This window comes from Squalius cephalus (assembly GCF_949319135.1).
Source record: "Squalius cephalus genome assembly, chromosome: 8".
In the NCBI taxonomy this organism is placed as follows: domain Eukaryota; kingdom Metazoa; phylum Chordata; class Actinopteri; order Cypriniformes; family Leuciscidae; genus Squalius; species Squalius cephalus.
In genome coordinates this window covers 17,388,022-17,403,040 of record NC_137129.1, presented here as the reverse complement: position 1 = coordinate 17,403,040, position 15,019 = coordinate 17,388,022, and the positions used below count along the sequence as shown (strand labels likewise).

The window sequence follows — 15,019 nt, the reverse complement described above, 5'->3', positions numbered from 1 at the left end:
CCATATGAATTGCCCAGATGGATTTCATGTAGGATTGCACTTGGTACTAGGTGGGACCCAAGTGGGCAAAATGCACAAGACCCACCTCGGTCCCAGCTTTAACCCAGTAAACATTTGTACATGGGGCCCGTGTGGGTTTGAAATGGGCTTAAAAAATGGGCTCTGTATGGGATTGTCCGCGGGTTCCATAATGGCCCCATGTTAATTGCCCAGATGGATTTCATATGGGATTGCACTTGGTACTAAGTGGGACCCAAGTGGGCAAAATGCACAAGACCCAACTCGGTCCCAGCTTAACCCCGCCGACATTTGTATATGGGGCCCATGTGGGTTTGGAATAGGCTGAAAAATGGGCTCTGTATGGGATTGTCCGCGGGTTCAATAATGGCCCCATACCAACTGCCCACATGGATTTCATATAGGATGGCACTTACAAAAAGGTGGGCCCCAACTGGGCTACATGCACAAGACCCTTCTTGGTCCCAGCTTTAGTTTTGTTGTGGGTACTACAAGGTTACTACATGGGCCGAAATACGGGCTGCAAGTGGGTTTGTCTATGGGTTCCATGTTGGCCCCAGCAACTTACTCATATAGGTTTTATGCAGGATTTCACAGGGCTTTAGGTGGGGCCCAACTAGGAATCATATGCATGTGGCCCAACTAGGGATCATCTGGGTTCCATCTAAATGAGTAGCAACACCACACAAACAAGTTTTAAAGCATTAGAGCACACAGTGAGATTGAAATCTTTTCAAATTAAAATTTTATTGAAATTACCCATCATATTATGCTATATTCTGAAATTCCAGAGACAATATTTAAAGAAGCAGATTTATGTCAGATTAAAGAGTATCTCTTTAAAGTTATATACCTAATTGTTAAAATACATACTTTTAACCTGTATTTGACCCAGTCTATACTGAACGCTTTGAACATTTGAAAAGGAAATAAATTGGGGACAGTTAGAAGAAGCAGCAACTATACATGTATCAGTACAGCTTACACTGCAGACAGTCATTTGTGCATTCTGGACACTGTCCTCCATCTCTTGTCTCAGACTTTTTTTAAAGTTCCCTCTCAGTTTCTTGCCAGTTGATCTGAGCAGTCTTCTTAAGAGCCTCTGCAAAACAAATTAGTTTTTTTTAGAGATTATGATTTTAGAGAAATCATGTTACTTACACATACTTACACAATACCTTATGAAAGAATAACAACTTTTACTCAGGATAAAAAAAACAAAAACAGCATTAAACTTCAATTGGAATAGTCGGTATTGGAATGTCACTGGAAGGGCATTTGGGAAATTTAACAGAGAATTACTGTTTATTTATTCAGACTATTCCGATTTAATTTTGTATTAATAAAACCAGTTTATAAAGTATGAATATGCGATGTGTTTGAAAGCATCAAATCATTCATTGATACAAGTTAACCATTAAAAACTCAGTCCATGATAGAATAGGCCGACGAAATGATGCATAATTAAAGTATTTTAATTATTTTTTTATTGCTAATGATTTATGATTGCTTTTAAAGTAGAAATACAAAAATATTACTCTGTGTCTTTGGAAAATAATTGAGGTGATCACAGGTGTGGATGATTCTTAAATTTCCAGGATGGCTCAACTTAAGAGTCATAGTTTTAATAAACAAGTTAGAATTAAGTCAAAAATGAGAATCTGATTCTTTTAGTGTTTCAGACAGAGATCACGATTCTGAACAGATAAAATAACAACATAACATGTAATTTACTAGAGGTTCTGACAAATGTTAATTCCTGCAGTCGATTTAAAATGTTTAATCTGAATGAAAAAAAAAAGGTTTGAATGAATAATTAAATGACTAAAATACGTGTTTCATTACTGGATGAATCAGTGTTTTTGAACGAATCTCTAGAATGAATGATTAAAGTTTAAAGTGTAAAGTTTCTTGCAAAAGTTGATTCTTCTTCTAAAAATTGCTACTGTAGACAGTGTTTATATCTGAACTATAAACTTATCTCAGTACTTGAATTACGAGCTGATGTTGTTGTAATATTATTTAAGAATATAATAAATTACTGTTGTGTCAATCTAAAATGATCTTCCCACTCATCATTCTGTGAAGTGGTGCAGGACAACTTTGTCCAACAAGTGCTTGTTTCGGACTCTCATCTGCAGATACCTTGTTTTTTTTTTACGGCTTGATTAATATAAGCAGCACGGCAAGGCTTTTTGTACTCCGCGTCTCCTAATAAGGACCTGAAATAGGTAAATATAAGTCTGCTTTTTAAAACAACAGAGGATGGTTAGATTGTGACAACAGCAGGAAACTGCATATTACGTTTACATCAAAAGATTAAATCAAATTTGAAGCTTGTGACTTATAAATGCACATCAACCCGATGACTTAGCATTCATGTAAAAACTATGTTCAGATTAATCAATCAGAATGATTTCATTTTCAGAATGATTTTAATTTGTGTGTGTGTGTGAGGCGCGATCGAACAGTGTAAACATAAAAACATACTAGATCATTTTGTTTATACAGGATTAAGTTACTGTAAAATTTAAAGGAAAACAAATATATTAATCTGAAATGTAGCAAATTAATTTTCAATTAATTCAGGTACAATTATCAAACATATATCAAGGTCTTTTTGTCTTTTTATTAATTTAATTAATAAACTAATTATATAAAACTATTGTCAGTGCTCTACAAATAAACTGTTTTTTTTTTTTGCCTTTACTTTATTAATAAAACTTATTTAAAAAATGCAAGGCTTAAGCAATTTATTTTCCTTTGGTGGTACAGCCTGAGACATGCACAAGCCTTCTGCATTTTTGTTTTGCTTTTCCCTCCATTGTAACAAACTTGTACCGAACTGTGATGTCTGAACCGAACCGTGACTCCTGTGTACCATTCCACCCCTAATAAGTGGCTCTGTATATTTCTGATATGTAGAGAAACATTACACTTAATTCAGAATCCTAACTACACAAAGTATTGAAGTAGTTCACTTTACAAATTAAAATTAGCCCATGATTTACTCATCCTAGGTGTGTATGACTTTCTTCTTTTAGACGAATACAATCGAAGTTATATTAATAAACACACTGATGCTTCCAAGCTGCATAATGGCAGTGGATTGCAACCATTGCAACCATCAGATTGAAGCTCCAAAAAGTGCATCTATCCATTATATAAGAACTCTACGTGGCTCCGGGGGGTTAATAAAGGCCTTCTGAAGCTGCGACGCCATGGCGATGGCGACGCCATGAGTTTGTGTAAAAAAATATTCATTTTAAAAACTTTATAAAGTAAAACAACTAGCTTCCAGGCAAACAAACATACGGATTCCACTTAAGGGTAAAGCGCAACTTATGCGAGTAATGTGACGTACTACTGATATTTACGCTACCCCATGATGCACTACGCTACTTCTGACGTCATAAGTTGCGCTTTATACACAAGTAGACTGTGTATGGCCGGAAGCTAGTTATTTTACTTTATAAAGTTTTAAATATGGATACTTTTGGAAACTCATGGCCTTGCTCCAGAAGGACTTTATTAACCCAACCCCATAGTTAATATAACTCCAATTGTATTCATCTGAAAGTCATATACACTAACGGTGGATTGAGGGTGAGTAAATCATGGGGTAATTTTCATTTTAGTGAAAATTACTACTACTCTACGTCAATTATGTAAAATATAATTTTGTAAATTTTATTAAATTAAGTAAATTCAAAACACCTCACACATAACAAAAGGTTAATGGATTCATACCAGAAGTTACAGTGCAATCCTTCACCAAATTGCCAGTACTCATCTGGATCCTTGGTCAATCTGGGGTTGGGTTGGGTTGGGTGGAGTGGGCTGAAAAGTCCTTAAAAAGAAAGATTTAATTTGTACCATTCCTTTAAACAATATTAAACAAAGCGTATTTAAATTGTACCAACATTTGCCATTATTAAACATTCGGAACAAATGGTCCCCAATAGCTCCCTGGGTGCCGCAGCAAAAACGGCTGCCCACTGCTCCGGGTGTGTGTTCACAGTGTGTGTGTGTTCAATACTCACTGAACACACACACACACACACACTGTGAACACACACCCGGAGCAGTGGGCAGCCGTTTTTGCACAAACATGTCACGTCACATCACACAATTGTAGCTTTGAAAAAAGCAAATTGGTACACCAAAATCAAACAGACCATCTAATAATTTTACCTGTCACCACATTTATCCTGCTATGACACGTCTGAGGGTCTTTCCCTTGATGCTCTTCAGTGAACTAAATAAAGGACTGATGATGGTGACATGTTCTCCTTTCTTTGTCACTTTAGAGGAAGAAAGACAAAAGGATAAAAAGTTACTCAGATTTGTCACTGGTAGATTAAATGACTTTTGATGATGAGAATAGCCTAATACTTTTAACTACATAATATATAAATCCCAATGTAAGGTTTAGAAGCAATGGTTAAAATTGACTTGCATCTTACTGAAGTTGATAATTGTGGTGGATTTGTCTCTCCGTTGGGTGCCTGTTCACCCCAAAAAATCTTCTTCCAATGCTTGAGATATATCCATATGTAAATGACTGTTTTATCAGTCACTTTACTCATTCGGATGCTCCTTCCCGAGAAAAAAAAAAATACAAAAAAAAATTATATTTGAATATATTTAAAACACATTTACTTCATTCTTATTATACTTCAAATCCATTAACATATTTATTGACACATCTCCTAAGACTTATATTTAATTTATAATTAAACTGTATTTGCAGCCTTTCTTTAGTACACAATGCACATTTTTTAATATTACGACAACATTTTAAAAAATATATAACCATTAATAAAGTGTACCTAAAGTACACTTGCAATAGTTTCACTTTAACACAATCAAATACACTTAACCTCAGCACGACTTCCAGATAACTAAAGTGCATTAAATACAAGTATTTATTTTAGGATACCAAAGTACAATTGCAGGGTATTTATATTAAGTACATGTATGTAAATGCTTTGCAGTAAACTTAGCATAAAATAAATGTTTCAAATATATTTTAGTATTATTTTTTTTTTTTTCATTAGGGTTTTCATGTGTTTGAGTTTTAAACTAGCTGACAACATTGACATCAGATGCTTCAACGTTAAATAAGTGCATACTCTAATCGCGATTAGCATCTTACTGTAAACAAATCAATGGTACACACACAGTCACACACACAGCTGCAGGTTGTAGTACGTCCGTTTATCCGTGAAAGGTAACTTACAAAGAACATTTCTGGGAAGTTAATGAACTCCATTAACACACGATCGGTTTACCTGCATTATATATTCTACCATGAACTATATTAACATTCTTATCCGCTTATTTTAATGTAATACCTAAACGTTTAAATCTGTATTATTAATTGATCTCTATTTTTCTAAAATGATAGTGGATAGGACATGAATACGAAGCCTAACTTTACGTAATGGAGACTGAAAAATTTTCTCTTACCTGATATCGCCAAAATGTTTGCAGGACTCACACATCCAGACCGACCTTCCTCTGTGTTCACATATCAGCTTCTGTTCTCCTCCGTTTACATGTCACAACGCAAATTAGTTTAAAATAATAATTTAACAGGCATAAGGAAAGACCGAGTAATCTTGCCGAGCAGTAGCACACACATGTCGTCGTCATCAATACTAACTGACGTATTTTCAAACTTGACCAGTAAAAAGGCGCGCACGGTTGTCATTGGCCAGTTACGTAGATGGCAGTCATATTAACCAATCATGATCAAAGAAGGTGAAAACAACCAATAGCAATTGTTTCAGCGTGGTAATGGAAAATATTACTTTTTTTTTTCTTCTTTTTTTTTTTTAAGAAATGTGTGTTCAGTTTTATTTGTAGACTATGTTATTTAATTAGTTGGTCAAATAGTGTTTTGATGACAGTGTGAATAAAAATGCAATCCTGCATGGTAAGCTTTAGGCAAACACAAAATTGTCCAAACAAACAAAATCACACAAAGAAAAAAAGTTTCTGCTGCACTTCTCTCCTGAGATTGAAATTATATCCATTATTATTATTATTGTTGTTAATAATATGATTATATTTTAACATAAATTTAGATTTTTGAAGTGGTGTTTGGATCAAAATATTATACAATGCTAAAATAACAAAATAATAATTAGAAATAATTATAATTCAAAGATGTATTCCTTGAAGACATGACATTGATTCAACATACAGATTTTGTAAAAAAAAAAAAAAAAAAAAAAAAAAAAACTAACCCTAAACCTAACCCTAACCCTAACCCAACAACTGACATTATTTCAACCGTATTTCAACTTTGAGGGTCAGTCATGTGCCCACTATGACTGAAAATAAAAGTATGTACTGTTGGCCTCAAAAGAAAACTGAACTCAAAACACAATATGCTAAATGAATGAAACTGCACTTTATTCTGTACTCCTAGTATATGATGCAAATATGATTTCTGAATTTACATTGGATTTTCCCTTCAAACCATGAATTTCCATTCTATCTTTCTTTACTTGGGCTATTTCATCATCTGAACTGATGTGCCCCTTACAATAATCAAAACCCTAACCCTAACCCTAACCCCAATATTCAATCTCTAGAATTACATTGTCACTAACCGACTGACCAGAAAACTCTGGAGTATCTCAATTGAATAAGGGCATATGGCTGTTGCTAGGGGTTTGATTTCTTCTACCCATCTCTAAGCCATTATAATTCCATTATTTAGATAGATTTTGATAGACAGAATTTGATAACTTCTGTAACCCGTTCTTCATATTGTACAGTGACCATTTTCTGGATATTTTGAACCATTTGTATATAATTTTTTTGAAATAACTATATGGAGATAAGCATTTTGCAGTAACTCACAAAATCAGACCACTAAAAGTTGACACTTTGAATATTTAATGTCATGGGTTGGAACTAATGCCTGCTGAACACCAACACTCCAGGACTGGATTTGAAGAGACATGGCCTATAGGCTACTGTAACCAAATACACTATATTGCCAAAAGTATTGGGACACCCCTCCAAATAATTGAATTTGGGTGTTTCAATCTATTTCGTGGCCACAGTTGTATAAAATCAAGCACTAAGCAGACGCTTCTACAAATTTTGTGAAAGAATAGGTCGCTCTCAGGAGCTTAGTGAATTCAGTGAGTTCAAGCGTGGTACCAGGTTTCCATTTGTGTAATAAATCCACTTGTGAAATTTCCTCACTACTAAATATTCCGCAGTCAGCTGTTAGTGGTATTACAGTATATGAAAGATTATAAATTACAAATATACTGCATATAATTGTTTTAATGATTGTACAGATATGTTGTTTACAAGTGTATAGTTTATGATGCAATTTACAGATGCACAATTTATATTTACTACATAATTCATTATATTCACAATTATACTTGTATGTATTTCTCCATTCAGGGTCCATATAGAGATTACCTATGTGGCTACCACCATAAGACTGATTGTGTTTGCTCATGACACATATGGTTTATCAAAGTGGGTCCCATATGTTTTTCCCATTCATAACCCATATAGAGATTACCTATGTGGGTACCACCTTGGGCCCATGTAGGCAGCCTATATAGGACTGATTGTGTTTGCTCATGTCTGACCCATATGGTTTATCAAAGTGGACCCCATATGTTTTTCCCATTCATAACCCATATAGAGATTACCTATGTGGGAACTACCTTGGGCCCATGTAGGCAGCCTATATGGGACTGGTTGTGTTTGCCCATGTCTGACACATATAGTTTGGCCAAGCGGGCGCCATATGTATTTCCCCATTCAGGGCCCATATAGAGATTACCTATGTGGGTACCACCTTGGGCCCATGTAGGCAGCCTAAATAGGACTGATTGTGTTTGCCCATGTCTGACCCATATGGTTTATTAAAGTGGGCCCCACATATTTTCCCCATTCATAAGCCATATAGACATTACCTATGTGGGTACCACCTTGGGCCCATGTAGGCAGCCTATATGGGACTGGTTGTGTTTGCCCATGTCTGAAACATATTGTTTTGGCCAATTGGGTGCCATATGTATTTCCCCATTCAGGGCCCATATAGAGATTACTTATGTGGGTACCACCTTGGGCCCATGTAGGCAGCCTATATAGGACTGATTGTGTTTGCTCATGTCTGACCCATATGTTTTATCAAAGTGGACCCCATATGTTTTTCCCATTTATAACCCATATAGAGATTACCTATGTGGGAACTACCTTGGGCCCATGTAGGCAGCCTATATAGGACTGATTGTGTTTGCCCATGTCTGACCCATATGGTTTATCAAAGTGGGTCCCATATGTTTTTCCCATTCATAAACCATATAGAGATTACCTATGTGGGTACTACCTTGGGCCCATGTAGGCAGCCTATATGGGACTGGTTGTGTTTGCCCATGTCTGAAACATATTGTTTTGGCCAATTGGGTCCCATATGTTTTTCCCATTCATAAACCATATAGAGATTACCTATGTGGGTACTACCTTGGGCCCATGTAGGCAGCCTATATGGGACTGATTGTGTTTGCCCATGTCTGACGCATATAGTTTGGCCAAGCGGGCGCCATATGTATTTCCCCATTCAGGGCCCATATAGAGATTACCTATGTGGGTACCACCTTGGTCCCATGTAGGCAGCCTATATAGGACTGAGTGTGTTTGCCCATGTCTGACCCATATGGTTTATTAAAGTGGGCCCCACATATTTTCCCCATTCATAACCCATATAGAGATTACCTATGTGGGTACCACATTGGGCCCATGTAGGCAGCCTATATAGGACTGATTGTGTTTGCTCATGTATGACCCATATGGTTTATCAAAGTGGACCCCATATGTTTTCCCATTTATAACCCATATAGAGATTATCTATGTGGGTACCACTTTGGGCCCATGTAGGCAGCCTATATAGGACTGATTGTGTTTGCTCATGTCTGTCCCATATGGTTTCTCAAAGTGGACCCCATATGTTTTTCACATTCATAACCCATGTAGAGATTACCTATGTGGGAACTACCTTGGGCCCATGTAGGCAGCCTATATAGGACTGATTGTGTTTGCCCATGTTTGACACATATGGTTTATCAAAGTGGGTCCCATATGTTTTTCCCATTCATAAACCATATTGAGATTACCTATGTGGGTACTACCTTGGGCCCATGTAGGCAGCCTATATGGGACTGATTGTGTTTGCTCATGTTTGACCCATATGGTTTATCAAAGTGAACCCCATATGTTTTTCCCATTCATAACCCATGTAGAGATTACCTATGTGGGAACTACCTTGGGCCCATGTAGGCAGCCTATATAGGACTGATTGTGTTTGCCCATGTTTGACAAATATGGTTTATCAAAGTGGGTCCCATATGTTTTTCCCAGTCATAAACCATATAGAGATTACCTATGTGGGTACTACCTTGGGCCCATGTAGGCAGCCTATATGGGACTGATTGTGTTCGCCCATGTCTGACACATATAGTTTCACCAAGCGGGCGCCATATGTATTTCCCCATTCAGGGCCCATATAGAGATTGAGAGATTACCTACAGTATGTGGGTACCACCTTGGGCCCATGTAGGCAGCCTATATAGGACTGATTGTGTTTGCCCATGTCTGACCTATATGGTTTATTAAAGTGGGCCCCACATATTTTCCCCATTCATAACCCATATAGAGATTACCTATGTGGGTACCACCTTGGGCCCATGTAGGCAGCCTATAAAGGACTGCTTGTGTTTGCTCATGTCTGACCCATATGGTTTATCAAAGTGGACCCCATATGTTTTCCCATTTATAACCCATATAGAGATTATCTATGTGGGTACCACTTTGGGCCCATGTAGGCAGCCTATCTAGGACTGATTGTGTTTGCCCATGTCTGACCCAAATGGTTTATCAAAGTGGACCCCATATGTTTTTCCCATTCATAACCCATATAGAGATTACCTATGTGGGAACTACCTTGGGCCCATGTAGGCAGCCTATATAGGACTGATTGTGTTTGCCCATGTCTGACCCAAATGATTTATCAAAGTGGACCCCATATGTTTTTCCCATTCATAACCCATATAGAGATTACCTATGTGGGAACTACCTTGGGCCCATGTTGGCAGCCTATATAGGACTGATTGTGTTTGCCCATGTCTGACACATATGGTTTATCAAAGTGGGCCCCATATGTATTTCCCCATTCATAACCCATATAGAGATTACCTATGTGGGTACCACATTGGGCCCATGTAGGCAGCCTATATAGGACTGATTGTGTTTGCCCATGTCTGACGCATATGGTTTATCAAAGTGGGCCCCATATATTTTCCCCATTCATAACCCATATAGAGATTACCTATGTGGGTACCACCATGGGCCCATGTAGGCAGCCTATATAGGACTGATTGTGTTTGCCCATGTCTGACCCATATGTTTTATCAAAGTGGACCCCATATGTTTTTCCCATTTATAACCCATATAGAGATTACCTATGTGGGAACTACCTTGGGCCCATGTAGGCAGCCTATATAGGACTGATTGTGTTTGCCCATGTCTGACCCATATGGTTTATCAAAGTGGGTCCCATATGTTTTTCCCATTCATAAACCATATAGAGATTACCTATGTGGGAACTACCTTGGGCCCATGTAGGCAGCCTATATAGGACTGATTGTGTTTGCCCATGTCTGACCCATATGGTTTATCAAAGTGGGTCCCATATGTTTTTCCCATTCATAAACCATATAGAGATTACCTATGTGGGTACTACCTTGGGCCCATGTAGGCAGCCTATATGGGACTGGTTGTGTTTGCCCATGTCTGAAACATATTGTTTTGGCCAATTGGGTCCCATATGTTTTTCCCATTCATAAACCATATAGAGATTACCTATGTGGGTACTACCTTGGGCCCATGTAGGCAGCCTATATGGGACTGATTGTGTTTGCCCATGTCTGACGCATATAGTTTGGCCAAGCGGGCGCCATATGTATTTCCCCATTCAGGGCCCATATAGAGATTACCTATGTGGGTACCACCTTGGTCCCATGTAGGCAGCCTATATAGGACTGAGTGTGTTTGCCCATGTCTGACCCATATGGTTTATTAAAGTGGGCCCCACATATTTTCCCCATTCATAACCCATATAGAGATTACCTATGTGGGCAGGCCCGGAGTGGGTAATCGGGAGAATCGGGAGTATTCCCGGTGGGCCGCTTCACTTTTGGGCCGGTCGAGGAATTTTTTCTTTTTTTTTTTTTTTTTTTTACATTTCAATGTCACATTAGTTACATTAGGATACACACGTTCCGCATTCTGCCACCACAGCGCGCAACTCAGCATGGGTTGTACCATGTGAGGGAGTTCTCCCCTCCCCTCCTATAGAAATGGTTGGGTCCATAGCCCGTCTTTTCAAAACGTTTTCTCAGGGAGGCTACCGCGGCTCCGCCGGCGCCTACTGATAGCTGGGCCGGCCGTAACGGTACGCGTCAGGGAGGATGGATGGGAGGAAGAGGCCAGGAGGTAGGCTATGGAAGCTTTGTTTCCGCCACAGAATAAAACATTTGAAAAGATAATTGCGACTTTTTATCTCGAGTTTACATCTCGCAATTCTGACTTTTTTTCTCAGAATTGCGAGATATAAAGTCAGAATTGCCTGAAATAAAGTCGCAATTGCGTGTTAAAAAGTCAGAATTGTGAGATATAAAGTCAGAATTGCCTGAAATAAAGTTGCAATTGCGTGTTATAAAGAATTGTGAGATATAGAGTCAGAATTGCGTGATATAAAGTCGCAATTGCTTCTTATAAAGTCAGAATTGCAAGATATAAAATCAGAACTGCCTGAAATAAAGTCGCAATTGCTTATAAAGTCAGAACTGCAAGATATAGTCAGAATTGTGTGATATAAAGTCATAAAACGTGTTATAAAGTCACAATTGCGAAATATAAAGTCAGAATTGTGTGATATAAAGTCGCAATTGCTTATAAAGTCAGAACTGCCAGATATAGAGTCAGAATTGTGTGATATAAAATCATAAAACGTGTTATAAAGTCAGAATTGCAAATTATAAAGTCAGAATTGCAAATTATAAAGTCAGAATTGTGTGAAATAAAGTCGCAATTGCTTATAAAGTCAGAACTGCAAGATATAAAGTCAGAATTGTGTGATATAAAGTAGCAATTGCGTGTTATAAAGTCAGAATTGCGAAATATAAAGTCAGAATTGCGAAATATAAAGTCAGAATTGCGAAATATAACGTCAGAATTGTGTGAAAAAGTTGCAATTGCTTCTTATGCTTCTTATAAAGTCTAAGTGAATTATTATTTAACCTTTACATTATTTGTTAACCCATGGTATTAATACTAACTACACAATAGTACGAGCTGAACTGTTGCTTCATTTATCCAATTTTAAAAAAGTGCTAATTTGGAATTCCACCATGGAAAAAGTGGGCCGGTCTTGGGCCTGAAACTCCCGGGCTGAAAAGTGGCCCCACTCCGGCCCTGTATGTGGGTACCACATTGGGCCCATGTAGGCAGCCTATATAGGACTGATTGTGTTTGCTCATGTATGACCCATATGGTTTATCAAAGTGGACCCCATATGTTTTCCCATTTATAACCCATATAGAGATTATCTATGTGGGTACCACTTTGGGCCCATGTAGGCAGCCTATATAGGACTGATTGTGTTTGCTCATGTCTGTCCCATATGGTTTCTCAAAGTGGACCCCATATGTTTTTCACATTCATAACCCATGTAGAGATTACCTATGTGGGAACTACCTTGGGCCCATGTAGGCAGCCTATATAGGACTGATTGTGTTTGCCCATGTTTGACACATATGGTTTATCAAAGTGGGTCCCATATGTTTTTCCCATTCATAAACCATATTGAGATTACCTATGTGGGTACTACCTTGGGCCCATGTAGGCAGCCTATATGGGACTGATTGTGTTTGCTCATGTTTGACCCATATGGTTTATCAAAGTGAACCCCATATGTTTTTCCCATTCATAACCCATGTAGAGATTACCTATGTGGGAACTACCTTGGGCCCATGTAGGCAGCCTATATAGGACTGATTGTGTTTGCCCATGTTTGACAAATATGGTTTATCAAAGTGGGTCCCATATGTTTTTCCCAGTCATAAACCATATAGAGATTACCTATGTGGGTACTACCTTGGGCCCATGTAGGCAGCCTATATGGGACTGATTGTGTTCGCCCATGTCTGACACATATAGTTTCACCAAGCGGGCGCCATATGTATTTCCCCATTCAGGGCCCATATAGAGATTAAGAGATTACCTATGTGGGTACCACCTTGGGCCCATGTAGGCAGCCTATATAGGACTGATTGTGTTTGCCCATGTCTGACCTATATGGTTTATTAAAGTGGGCCCCACATATTTTCCCCATTCATAACCCATATAGAGATTACCTATGTGGGTACCACCTTGGGCCCATGTAGGCAGCCTATAAAGGACTGCTTGTGTTTGCTCATGTCTGACCCACATGGTTTATCAAAGTGGACCCCATATGTTTTCCCATTTATAACCCATATAGAGATTATCTATGTGGGTACCACTTTGGGCCCATGTAGGCAGCCTATCTAGGACTGATTGTGTTTGCCCATGTCTGACCCAAATGGTTTATCAAAGTGGACCCCATATGTTTTTCCCATTCATAACCCATATAGAGATTACCTATGTGGGAACTACCTTGGGCCCATGTAGGCAGCCTATATAGGACTGATTGTGTTTGCCCATGTCTGACCCAAATGATTTATCAAAGTGGACCCCATATGTTTTTCCCATTCATAACCCATATAGAGATTACCTATGTGGGAACTACCTTGGGCCCATGTTGGCAGCCTATATAGGACTGATTGTGTTTGCCCATGTCTGACACATATGGTTTATCAAAGTGGGCCCCATATGTATTTCCCCATTCATAACCCATATAGAGATTACCTATGTGGGTACCACATTGGGCCCATGTAGGCAGCCTATATAGGACTGATTGTGTTTGCCCATGTCTGACGCATATGGTTTATCAAAGTGGGCCCCATATATTTTCCCCATTCATAACCCATATAGAGATTACCTATGTGGGTACCACCATGGGCCCATGTAGGCAGCCTATATAGGACTGATTGTGTTTGCCCATGTCTGACCCATATGGTTTATCAAAGTGGGTCCCATATGTTTACCCCATTCATAACCCATATAAAGATTATCTATGTGGGTACTACCTTGGGCCCATGTAGGCAGCCTATATGGGATTTATTGTGTTTGCCCATGTCTAACCCATTTGATAAACCCAAATGGGCCCCATTTGTGTTGCCCATTTTGAACCCATGCACTCATTTCCCATTAGTGACCCAACTAGGACCCACATGGGGAGCCCACCTGTTTTTGCCCATGTGGGACCTACTTAGCTGACCCAAGTGGGCCCCAGATAAGATGCCCATTTTGGGACCATACCCACTTGGTACCCACGTAGCCCACGCATAAACCATGTGGGGCCCACATATACATGTTGGCTGGGTCGCAACGACATGAAAAGAGTGTTTACTGTTATAAAAAACTGATTTGAGAGCTTTAGAAGAACTAAAGGTGTTCGAATAAACACGAAACACGAGATCGTTGTCATGCGGTGAATCCGGCCAATCGTGGAACAGCTGTGTCGTCATCATCCCTCGTGCAGCCGCTCTTGAGAAGCTGCGCTGGCTGAGTTCTCCGGCTACTCTCGAATCTCTCTCGCGGTACTTTGATGGCACACGTCACAGTCACGTGGCGTCGGCGCTGCATCAAGTCAGACAAAATTTCTAACCGGCATGCACTGCTTCAAGTCAGCCGCCGATCGGTCTGCGCAGAGCTGCATGAAGTCGAACAAGCCTAGTCTCAAATACAGCAATTTCATTGGCTGCTGTGCGTGTTGTCGCGTTAACGCGGACAAACGGTGCGTTGACGCGGCCGA

General features: G+C 39.0%; 1 long non-coding RNA gene across 1 annotated transcript; it reads right to left on the bottom strand.

Annotated features, from left to right (window-relative positions):
- Positions 1-771: 771 nt before the first annotated feature.
- LOC307163833 lies at positions 772-5,683 on the bottom strand. The gene is made up of 5 exons (XR_013822157.1): positions 5,491-5,683; positions 4,478-4,617; positions 4,213-4,322; positions 3,769-3,868; positions 772-1,120 (listed from the first exon to the last, which is right to left on the bottom strand). It is a non-coding gene; the product is annotated as an uncharacterized lncRNA (long non-coding RNA).
- Between the last annotated feature and the right edge of the window lie 9,336 nt (positions 5,684-15,019).